We start from the raw sequence: 13,161 nt of genomic DNA on the forward strand, positions 1-13,161 counted from the left end.
GAAGCAGTAAAAGATGAATTGCACTTATGAAGTAATTGACGAAGGGTATATTGAATATTTTAAGCAATGATGGCGTGCATCCTGATACCGGAAGAAAGGCTTATGTACGGCCATTTGACAGGTCATTAGTTAGTCCCGGGCATCATCAGTATCAGATAAGAGAGCCTCAAGGCTCAACTGAACTTCACACACTAGGTGGGGGTACCCTAATGCAAAGAGCTTCTGAGAAAACACTTAGTGTTCTTGCCTTGGCATTATCAAAATACCCCTGGTGTTATCTCAGATGAATTCCCTAGTTATTTTATTTCCTTTTGACAGTAAAGTCAGAACTGACATACCAAGGCAGTTCTCAAAGAAATTCAATTACTGAAATGTCTGACAGCTTGCTTTGCTTCTTACGAAAGTTTCCAAAGTTGCTTGCAGCATGTATAATATAGTTTGCTTTGCAAGACATGCACTGCATCTTATGAATAAGATTTTTAAAAAATACTATCTAAAGAGAGATAAAATTTGAGAAACAAACATTTTGGTTGGAAGAAAAAACAAAGTAATGATATTAAATTTGGAAATGTAATTTTTATTGAGGAACATGAGCTTTCTTAGTATTGCACATGGCAGTCAGGAGATAGAATACTAAATTGTTTCTTTCATTAAAACTGAAATCTATCAAACATTTATTGCCAGGAAATCTGAAGTCACTAGAATAGTTTAAATTCAAATGGTACATCTAAAATTTTAAAATGTTTTTATTTCTGAGTTAACACTGTATCCATGTTGAGTGAGTAGAGTGAATGACAACCAAGACATGTTTAAGTAGCATCTGAATCATCTGACGCATTTTCCAAAATTGGGGTAAGTATTGGATGAGATAAAGAACACCATATGTATGTATGTTATTATGCCATATATAATCTATATAAATTCCATTATTAATATAAAATTGATATATAAAAGGGTGATTTATATTTATATCACAAATGTTAAAAATGATTTAAAAATGTGCTTAGGAGGGGCAGCCCCAGTGGCTCAGTGGTTTAGTGCCTGTCTTCAGCCCAGGGTGTGATCCTGGAGACCCAGAATCAAGCCTCACTTCAGGTTCCCTACATGGAGCCTGCTTCTCCCTTTGCCTGTGTCTCTGACTCTCTCTCTCTCTCTCTCTCATAAATAAATAAAATCTTTTAAAAAATGGGCTTAGGAGCAAGATTTCCACAATTACCTCCCTTCTACTGACTTATTACATGTGTTTAAATTCATATTCTCTTTAACTAATTTATAGCTCAAGATTAGGCTGCAAAGAAATACTAGGGAGAAGGAATAACACTGTGTCTGCATTCCACCACTATTCCACCAACACCCAACTTCAAGGGAGTGGGGAGAAGAGAATTTCTTTAAGGATTAGAATTCTTTCTCTAGTTTTCCTTAGGACATAAAAGGACATTTGCACAAACTCAAATTAGTCATTTATCCTTGTCTCTCTCCCCCTAGTTTCAACATAATTTCTAGAAAAAATTAATTAGATTTAGTGGACCTTTTTTTTTTTTTTTAACTGAATTAGGAATTATATTTTCATCCTACCATTACAAAGATGGGCTTTTCTGAAACTAGATGCTGTCAAAAATTTGACCTGGGAGGTACTTAATGATCATCTGGTCCCAGCCTCCTTATTGACAATGTGAGGAACTCAACATTAAAAATTATAAAATCATTTATCTGTAAGGGGAAAAAAAACACACTTGGGTCCTACACTAACTTATATCCTCAAACACTGCATGTAGTTTTAATCACATGTAATAATACCTACTCACACATATGAGTTTTTAAATATTGTCCTATGACAATAATAATAATAGATAAGTGGTAATTTGAAATGCTGTTAAGCTATTTTGTCAAAGTGAATAATAAACCACTGAACGCAATACAAGATTCCAACTTCCCAGGATTTCTATCCAATTAACCCCTTTTCTCTCTCACTGCTCTCCCTGGAAGAGCCTCATCTGCATTTGAAAATCCAGCTCTCTGCTTGTATTCTGGTGGACATGAGGAAGAAACACAGCTCCATTGACTGGTTTGTTCTATACTCAAAGACAGACTATAAATGACCATTTGGATGATGGTATGTTTTCTTAGAAAACTCTGTCTTCGTCTTTTGTAGATGACTGCTTCATATCTTCTCATATTGCCCTCAAACTGTTCAATCACCCCCACTCCTCATTCTCAGGTCATGACCTTGACTGATTCACTAAGAAGAGAAATAGTCAGACCGGCCAATAGCCTCTCATAACATCTAGGTATCAACCTAACATGATTGGACATTTAAGCTCTGCCTTTCTTTGTCAGGTATCAATTCAGCTAACAGATTCCATTTCTTTCCCTCTCTTCAAGTCTCTTGCTGCTAATATCGTCCCCTCTGCCTTCTGCAACAAAGATGTTCACCCACCTTTATGACTAATTCACCCTGCATACACATACATAAACATATACCTTGATAGATAGATGATAAATGATAGATGATAGATAGATAGATGATAGATAGATAGATATAGATATAGATAGATGATAGATAGATAGATGATAGATAGGCATTTTACCATCTTAAAATAGAAAATGGAAACAAAAACTCAGATTTACACATTGGCCAGATATTGTCCTGTTTTTCTCCTCCTACTTAGAGCAAAACTTTTCAAGAGTCTATGAACTCACTAGCTGTACTTCTCCAATTCTCCCTTAAACCCTTATCAGTTTTATCATCATCACTCCTTGGAATCATCCCTACGAAACTACCAGTGACATGTAACTCACCCAAGCCAATGGTCATTTCAATCTCTTAATGCCAAGAAGTATTATTCAACTTCTTAGCATTATTTGACACAATTGATCACTTCCTTCCTCTTAAAACACATTTTTCATCCCTATTCCAGGACTTTTCTTTTGCTTTCCCTGCTTGGCTTTCCTTCCATTCCACTAGAAGCTTCTTATCCATCTCATTTTCGAGTCCTGTAAGTATTCCTGACTTTCCCTAAGTTCTTTATTTCCTCAGCCTACAGTTAGCTAATAGATAAATGAGCTTTTAATATGTGTAGGTGGCTGATAATTCTGTCTTAGTTCATTCAGGGGGCTATAACAAAATACCAATAAGTAGCTTATCAAACACAGAAGAAGCATCATTTGGCAAATGACAGAGCTTGAATTTTAACCTAGATTTTCGGCTAGATAGCCATGGTCTTCATCATGATGTTTTACTTGTATTTAATATACCCAAAGTGGAACCCTTATAATTAACTCTTTAAATATTCTGTGACTCCAGTCCCTCCCCCCCCATCTCAGTAAATTTTAACTATATTCCTTGAATACCTTTGTTAAAAATGCCAGGAAACAAGGCATCCATTAAACAAGCAAATCTTGTACCATAAGATACAACCAGCCCTTGGTCATTTCTCAGATCTCCACTATTAGCATTTTGGTCCAAGTCACTAGGTCTCTTGCCTAGATTCCTGTACTTTCTTTTTTTTTTTTTTTTTTTGATTCTTGTACTTTCTTCCTTGGATGCTCTTCTAAGTTGGCATTTGCCCTCATGAAGTCTATTCTAAACATGTAGAGTGAGACTAGATCCAATCTATTAAGATTAAATATTGCATCTCCACTACTGATATCCCCAAAGATCCATTTCAGTTAACAGAGAATAAAGACCTTATCAAGGGCTTATAGTACCCAAAGGGCCTAGCCCTCAACACTCCTTTAATCTCATCTCCTTTTCTCTCCTCTTTTGCTATGGTGTTCCATATCTTCCATACCCCAAGATGCTATGGCTTTGGAACCTTGAACTTGTTCTAAAGAGATATCCTCATAGATATCATTTACTTGCTTCTTCACCTCATGCATAAGAGGCTTGAATTACATTCTTTCAGAGAGCACTTCCTAAAAGAGTATGCCCCATCATTCTCCTTCTCTGATTTATAGTACCTTTAAACATTTATCACCATCATGTGTACATTCTTTTGATTTCTTTATAGGTTTATTGTCAGTCTCCAGCTCCCCAAATAAATTAGAAGCTCATTAGAGAAGAAAGTTTACATGGTTTTGTTCAATGTTGTATCCCTAACAGCTAAAACAATGCCTACAACATGGTAGATGCTTGATTAATATATGGCGGATGAATAATATATGAAATTATTTCATCCCATTGAAAATTCAATGATCAAAAATTTGAGGGAAATAAAAAAGTTATCATTTAGCTTTGAATTTTACATACATCTTCTTTTCCAATCCAAAAAAGAAGGTACATCTTATTCACCACATATTTCTGCTTCCCATTTATCAGAAACCAATTTGAACCCTTTGGTTCAAAATATAAAATAATCTATAAAATAATCACACATAAACATAAAATTATATATCGGTAGACTGAAGCAAAATGTACAGTTTTAATCTGTCTCTGCACAAAGATAGAAAGATTAAAGGCATGAAATGAATTTGAGTTATCAATATTTATAATAAAGAGAATATTTTCCTGTACATTTGTATAACTAGAAACTTAAAATCTGAACAATAAATTAGTGAAGGGACATTGGGAATTTTTTCATACATAAATTGTACTTCTGCCAGGTGGTCATCTAACTTCAGCTAGAAGGGTTTTTAGTAAAAGAGAAATTATTACATTAAAGTTAAAACTAATCCCACTATTAGTTACAATGATTAGAAAGATTTTTTCTTTTATAAAGACTAACTCTGCCTCCTGGTCACTTTATTCTTTTAGTGTTCATTTTGCTACACTATAAAGCAGTTACATACAAGGGAAACTTCATAAAGCTATCTGCAGATTTTCAGCAGAAACTTTGCAGGCCAAAAGGGAGTAGCATGATATATTCAAAGTGCTGGCAGAAGGGTGAGACCAAAAAAAAAAAAAAAAAGAGAGAGACAGAGAGAGAGAGAGAATACTCTGTCTGGTAAAGATATCATTGAAAGTTGATGAAAAACTAGTTTTCCAACCAAAAATTAAATGATTGTGTCACCTCTAAGACATATGTACCAGAAATGATAAAAAAGATTTCTTTAAGCAGAGAAGACTAGGCCATAATGAGAAGAAACTTAGGAAAGAAAAAGGTTTTATGGTAAAAGGGAACCTATAGTCAAAGTAGTAGATCAATTACTTATAAAGCTAATACGGGGCAACCCAGGTGGGTCAGCAGTTTAGTGCCACCTTTAGCCCAGGGCTTGATCCTGGAGACCCGGGATGGAGTCCCACGTCAGGCTCCCTGCATGGAGCCTGCTTCTCCCTCTGCCTGTGTCTCTGCCTCTCTCTCTCTCTCTCTCTCTGTGTGTATGTGTGTGTGTGTCCCTCATGAATAAATAAATAAAATCTTTAAAAAAAATAAAGCTAATATGAATGTTAAAAGGCAAAAGTCGTAAAATAAGTTATAGCTACGAAAATTAGTTGAGGGATACATAAAATGAAGATATAAACTACCACATATATAAAACATAGAGGGGAGTACTACAAATTTATTGCTACTGGAATGTATTTAAACTTAAATGACACTATCATATACATTGCTATATGCAGAGGATGTTAACCACAAGCAAAAATTGTATTGTTTACATATTAAAATAATCATAATACTAAAGACAGTCATCAGTTAGAAGAGAACAAAAGGAAAGAACAGAGAACTACAAAAACCAGCAGAAAACAAAATGATAGTAAGTACATACTTATCAACAATTACTTTAAATATAAATGATTAAAATGCCTCAGTCAAGAGACACAGGGTGACAGAATGGAAAAACAACAACCAAAAAAAAAAAAAAAAATACACCCCATCATACCCATCAGTATGCTACTTGCAAGAGCCACACTTCAGGCCTAAAGAAATTAAAGGTAGAAAAAAGATATTCCATGCAAATGGAAATCTGAAAAAGGGGGGGAGGCAGAAATAATTAAACAAAATAGACTTTAAAATCATGACAGTAAAAAGAGACAAAGAGGGGTACTACCTACTGATAAAGGGACCAATCCAAAAGTGGACATAACAATTGTAAATATTCATGTACCCTGCATTGTAGCACCTAATATATATAAAGCAACTATTAATTAATATAAAGGAAGAAACTAAAAAATATATATATAAAGGAAGAAACTAAACATAATACAGTAAGATTTAGCATCATAGTTACTCAATATATAGATCATCCAAACAGAATATCAATTAGGAAGCAATGACTTTTAATGACACATTAAACTGGAAGGACTTAACCAGTATATACATAATATCCCATCAAAACACACATGGGCAAGTACCCATGGAACATTCTCCAGTGTCAGTCATATGTTAGGACACAGAACAAGTCTCCCTAAATTTAAGAAAATTAAAATATACCAGATATCTTTTCTGATTTCAACAGCATTAAACTAAATATCGATTATAAAGAAATAACTGGAAAACACACAAGTACATGGGAAATAATATAAAACAACCAACAGGTCAACATAGAAATCATAGAGGAAATAAAATTCTTAGAAACAAATGGAAACATAGCAGTTCAAAATATTTGGGCTGAAGCATAACCTATTCTAAGAAGCAAGCTTATAGCACTATGATCCTACCTCCGGGAACTAGAAAAGTTTCAAATAAGCGATCCAGGCTTACACTTTAATGAACTACAGAAAGAACAAAGCCCAAAGTTAGTAGAAGGAAGGAAATAATAAAAAACCTGAAATAAATGCAGAGAAAACTTAAACAAAAGAACACATGAAACGAAAAGCTGATTCTTTGAAAAAGATAAACAATATTGATAAAAGTTTAGCAAGACTTCAAGAATAAAAGGGAGAAGACTCAAAATAGGAAATGAAAGGGAATTTACAACCCATACTTCATAAATATGTGGCTTATGAGAGACTATAATGAAAAATTATAAACCATAAGGAAAGGGGGGATAACGGAAGAGGAGGTCATTAGAGAAGAAGACAAACTATGAGAAATTCTTATCTAATAGGAAACAAACTGAGGTGGGGGGGTGGGAGGATGGGGTAACTGAGGAATGGGCCTTAAGGAGGGCACATGATGTGATGAACACTGGGTGTTATAATCAACTGATGAATTATTGAAAACTACATCTGAATTTAATGATGTGCTATATGTTGGCAAATTGAATTTAACTAAATAAAATTTACAAACCTACAGTCTGTCAAGACTGAATCCTAAAGAAAGAGAAAATCTGAACAAACTGGTAGTAATGAAATTAAATCAGTAATCAAAAAGCTCCCTCCAAAAAGCCCAGGATCATACAGTTTTACAGGTGAATTTTTTCAAACATTTAAAAAGCGTTCACAGTTATCCTTCTCAAAATAATCCAAAAAGTAAAAGAGAAAGAAGTGCTTTCAGATTCATAATACAAGGCCAAAACCAAAGACGCTGAAAAAGAAAAAATTATATACCAATATCCCTGATGAATATAGATGCAAAATCCTCAACAAAGTATTAACATGCCAAATTCAGCAATACATTAAAATAATCATTCACCACAATTAAGTGTGATTTATTTTAGGGATGCATTGTAACAATATCTACAAATCAATCCACTTAATACACCATAAACCATTTGCCCACCATATTGATCCCTGCTCCCCTCTATCCTTTGTCTGAGTACCCACAGTCTACTATTTTTCTGTCCATACTGCCTTTCTGCTATGTAGAGGCAACTGAAGGGTTACCTTTCAAAATAAAACCACCTGAGGTTACAGGCAATCTTCAGGTACTGTTCACTCCTTGAACAAAAACTGAATTAAGGGCCATAATTAAAGAATCTCCAAATCCAAAGGAGAAGCCTCACAAGCTTTTCTAATAACTTAAAACCATTATCAAGACTGATGACTCAGGGCTGCTAGATCTTTATCAGCTTGAGCACATGTTGATAGGGCCTCGTGCAGGCCAAAAATGGAAGCAGAATGGCATAAATCTGAGAGATGATATTTGATATCACTATTCTCCAATGTGGTCATCTTGTGGACCAGAAAAAGCTCACAAAATAGCAGCTAACTTTTAAAAGCCATCCGTACAATCTTCCCTGCCTGTACTGATTGGTGTATTAGTCAAACATGCAAACAAAAGAAAGATGAGTCCGTGAGAGTCTTTTTAAAGCCCATTGGGAGGTGCTCTTGCTGTGGCTCCAGGTTCCAAACAAATAAGTTCAAATTTGCTGTATCTGCTCTATTTGTAAATGGATGTTCCTCTGAGATTAGTGGGTTAATGAAGAGAAAAAAAAAAAAAGATGGGAGACCACAGGCCTGACTGAACTCATGGTTGGAGTTGAGCATTTTGAAAGAACCTTGGAACAAGATCATAAATTAAAAAAAAAAACTATCAAAACTGTTTGCTTTACACCTACAATAGCTCCAAGGCCAGAGACCTAAAATCACACCTGGGCCTACCACATTTCACACTTCTAGGGGATCACCATCAAAATGCTGGTCTAAAGATCCATGTTTAATTTGTAATCAACTGGGGTACTGAATAAGGGATTGTCCTCCAAGGCGTCATGCAAATTCTTCAGTTGTAGGCTCTGAGGAAGTTTTCCCCATTGGGGCCCCTCCCAGGGTTGAGAGGACTCTAATGGATTCTCTTGTCAACCTCCTTTAAAACTATAATTCCTTTAAACAGCCAAGGAGAAACTAAAATAAAAATTAAAAATTTTGCCAATTTTAGTTGATACTGAAGGTAGGCCTTCTATCTTAAACCCTGCTCTCCTAGGCCAACTACCCTAAGGATGGAAAAAAAAAAAATCATAATGGTGACATCTCACTTTATGCTCAGAAACTTGGACAAATAGGATCTGGAAAAATAATGTAAAAGCTAGTTGAAGATTTATGATTTAATTAGAAACATGCCTGTTTTAGAGTTATTACCATGAAATATAAAATTTTTCTTCTACCTGAGTTTACTGGCCAAATAAGTTTATGTTATCTTTCACAAGATACAGTGACAACAACAAAAATAGCTGAATGACTGAATGACTTTGACCTCTAATAAAGTATCTGCAAATAATCTAAATATAACTGTTAAAAAAAAAAAGGTAGATAAATGAAAAGTCTCAGGTGTATTTTAAAAACCGTTTCCCCAAATATTTTTGATAACTCATCATTTGACTTACCCAAATTTTAAGTTTTTGAGTTAAATTCATTACATATCTAGATCACATCCAAATAAGAAAAAAATACTAAAACATTAATTACTGAGGATAGATTTATCTACTTTAGGCTTCTTATTACAGAGAAAGTAAAAAAGATATTGCACATATTAATGCTATACTGGAGAATGAAAATGGCATATACTTCTAGAAATTGTAAAATTTATAAATTTGCGAATTAAAAAAATGCCATCAAAAATGCTGATATGACAGACCATTTACAACTGCTTACTTTTTAGTTTTCATGGAAAACTAGAAATCATAATTTAGAAATCATATTATATGTAATTAATAAGGGAAACAACTTTGTATGCTAAGAAAATAATAGATCTTCAGTTAAAAAAATATGAGAAATAAAGATATATTCAAAGCAATTTTGTCCTACAGTGAGGCTGGATTTTAAAAAAAAAAATCATAATGTTGAAAGTATTATAGAAAACTTATGGAAAAACTTTGGAAAAAAAATGTGTAATCAAACTGGCTAAGATAAAAGTAAACCTATTAAAATGAGTTTCAAAACTTAGTTTTCTTTCTGTTGAAAGTTTACTTGGATGCTTGGTCGACTTTTCGTAAGATTGTATATCTCTTTGCTTTTTATTTATTTATTTATTTACTTTTATTTTATTATTATTATTTTTTATTTATGATAGTCACAGAGAGAGAGAGGTAGAGACATAGGCAGTGGGAGAAGCAGGCTCCATGCACCAGGAGCCTGACGTGGGATTTGATCCTGGGTCTCCAGGATTGCGCCCTGGGCCAAAGGCAGGTGCTAAACTGCTGTGCCACCCAGGGATCCCTATTTATTTATTTTAAATATTTTATTTATTTATTCATGAGAGACACAGAAAGAGAGGCAGAGACACAGGCAGAGGGAGAAGCTGGCTCCATGCAGGGAGCCTGACGTGGGACTCCATCCCAGGACCCCAGGATCATGCCCTGGGCCGAAGGCAGTGCTAAACTGCTGAGCCACCCAGAGATCCCTTTCTTTACTTTTTAAATATTAGATTTTATAGTAATATGTGAACTATTTAGACAAGTGCAATAAGACTTCATAAAATATTTTTGACAAACTTCCCAAAATCGGATTCTAAAAAAGTCTTTAATCTGGAATATCCCAAAAGTGTTTGCCAAACTAGTTAGGCTTATTTAATATGTAAGTTACGTGAGACACACATACATACTACTAAAGCCTTCTTTATATTATATTTGTAAGACTGTGGCACTTAGGTAAAGTCCATTCTTCTTCTGCAAAAATGCCCACTCATTTGCCAGACCTTTGCCATCCTCATGTCCTTGAGACACAGCAGCAGTCTATTCCTGCATCAGAAAAAAAAAGGGGGTGGGGTGGGCAGGGATGGTGGTGCAAGTAATGGTTATAAATGTAAATATAATGAATAATTGGGGACATGGGAAGCTTAAGATGGCTTAGCTCTTCTAGATCTCTGACAAACCCCGTCTTTTAGGTTCTTCATTTTCTTACCATAGTACATTTAAGATGATTTAAATTATAAATAGACATTGGTGTCTATTATAAAATTACAGTCTACCAGCAATGTCTGGCCTTTTTGACCCATAATCCCAAAAAACTGGTTTGTTCCCAGAGGCTTCAAACCCTATAACACAGCTATGGCTAGACTACATTTAACTGCAATTTAGTATAGGTTATCAATATTTTCTGGTTGACTTAAAGCTTTTTCCTGCCACAAAGGCTGATACCCTGACAGAAAGAAAAAGATGTTTTTCCCACTTGTGGTGTTCTTTTCATTATGTCCAGAGATAGAGGCACCCACTTCACTGAAATGAATAAAACAATCCCATTTACAATTAAATCAATAATAATAAAATGCCTAGAGTGAATTTCACCAAGGAGGTAAAGACCCATACTCTGAAAACTGTAAGAAATTGATGAAAAGAATGAAGATAACATAAATAAATGTAAAGATATACCATGTTTATGGTTTGGATGAACACTGTGAAAATGTCCACGCTATTCAAAGCAATCTACGAATTCATTGCAACCTCTATAGAAATACTAATAATATTTTTCCCAGAACTAGAACAAATAACTTAAAAGTTGTATAGAACCTCAAAAGACTTCAAATAGCCAAAGCGATCTTAAAAAGAACAATGCTGGATGTATTATAATCCTAGATTTGAAGATAACACTACAAATCTGAAGTTATCAAAATAGTGTAGTATTAGCACAAAAAGAGACACATGGATCAATAGAACAGCATAGAGAGACCAGATTTAAACCCATGCTTATATGGCCCATTAATTTATGATAAAGGAGGCAAGAATATACAATGATGAAAAGATAGTATCCTCAAAAATGGTGTTGGGAAAAAGACAGCTATATGCAAAATAATTGTTTAAAGGCTGACATATAAGACTTGAAACTATAAAAGCTCTAAAAGAAAACAGTAAAACCAACCATAGCAATATTTTTTTCTGGATCTCTGTCCACAGTCAAGGGCAACAAAAATGAAAAGTAAACAATTAATTAGGACTACATTAAACTAAAAAGCTTTTGCACAACAAAGGAAATCAACAATTTAAAAAAAGCAATATATTGAAGAAAATGAAAACACTAATTGATAAAGATATATGTACACCAGATTTATTGTAACATTATTTGTAATAGTTAAGATATAGAAGCAACCCAAGTATCCATTGATAGAGGACTGGATGAAAAAATGTGTTGTGTGTGGATAGATAGATAGATAGATAGATAGATAGATAGATAGATTATAAAATATTAACCATAGGAATGAAATATTGTCATTTTTATAACATGGATGGACCTTGAGAATTTAATGCTACGTATGGTAAGAGAAAGCCAAATACCATGATTTCACTTACATGTGGGATCTAAAAACCAAATGAGTGGGACGCCTGGGTGGCTCAGCAGTTGAGCATCTGCCTTCGGCTCAGGGCGTGATCCTAGTCTGAGGTTCCTGTCCCACATCAGGCTCCCTGCATGGAGCCTGCTTCTCCCTCTGCCTGTGTCTCTGCCTCTCTCTGTGTGTCTCTCTCATGAATGAATAAATAAAATCTTTAAAAAATAAAAATAAAAACCAAATGAGCAAGTGAACCAACCAAAAAAAATCAGGAACTGACTCAAATGTAGAGAACAAATAGGTGGTTGCCAGAGGGGAGGGGTGCTGGGTAAAATAGGTGAAGGGGTAAGGAGTAGAATTTACAATTATAAAATAAATAAGCCATGGGGATGCAAAGTAAAGCATAGGGAATATAGCCAATAATATTATAATAACTTTATATGATGGCAGTAACTGCATTTATCATGAGCACTTTGTAAAGTTTAAGTCACTATGTTGTACTCCAGAAAGTAACAATTCTGTATGTCAACAACACATCATTGAAATTTTTGAGAAATTATGTAGATAAAAGATGAAAATGTTTCAAAGTTTAGTTTATATTCAATTTTTCCATGTTTTATAAATTGTTGCAAACTCAGTACACATTCTTACTTATAGCACTAACAAATGGAAAGTGCGAACAAATTCTTACATATGACTGATTTATACAGAGCTTTATAATATATATACTAATATATAGTGGCAACACTTCTGTTGTTCCAGGGGATAGAAGATGGGTGATAGTGGGAAGGAGGGACAACAAGAAGGGAACTTCTGGAGTGATGCACGTGTATACTGTCTTTATTGTGGTAACGATTTCACCTATTTAAAAATGTATCAAATAAAATGTATGTATTTATGGCCTGTCAACGTTGGTTCCATAAAGCTTAAAAAAAAAAAAAAACTGAGAAGACTAGGAGAAAATATTTGTGTAACATACCCATTAAGGACTTGTGCTAGAATATGTAAAAAATTATATTTAGAAGAGAAACAATCTAACTAAAAATGGGCAAAATGTTTGAAAAGATACTTTAACAAAGATGATTTCAGGAGGAAAAGAACCATATAAGATCATATTCAATATCATTTGACTCTATTGGAATTC

Source organism: Canis lupus, chromosome 16, assembly GCF_011100685.1.
Source record: "Canis lupus familiaris isolate Mischka breed German Shepherd chromosome 16, alternate assembly UU_Cfam_GSD_1.0, whole genome shotgun sequence".
Taxonomy (NCBI): Eukaryota; Metazoa; Chordata; class Mammalia; order Carnivora; family Canidae; genus Canis; species Canis lupus.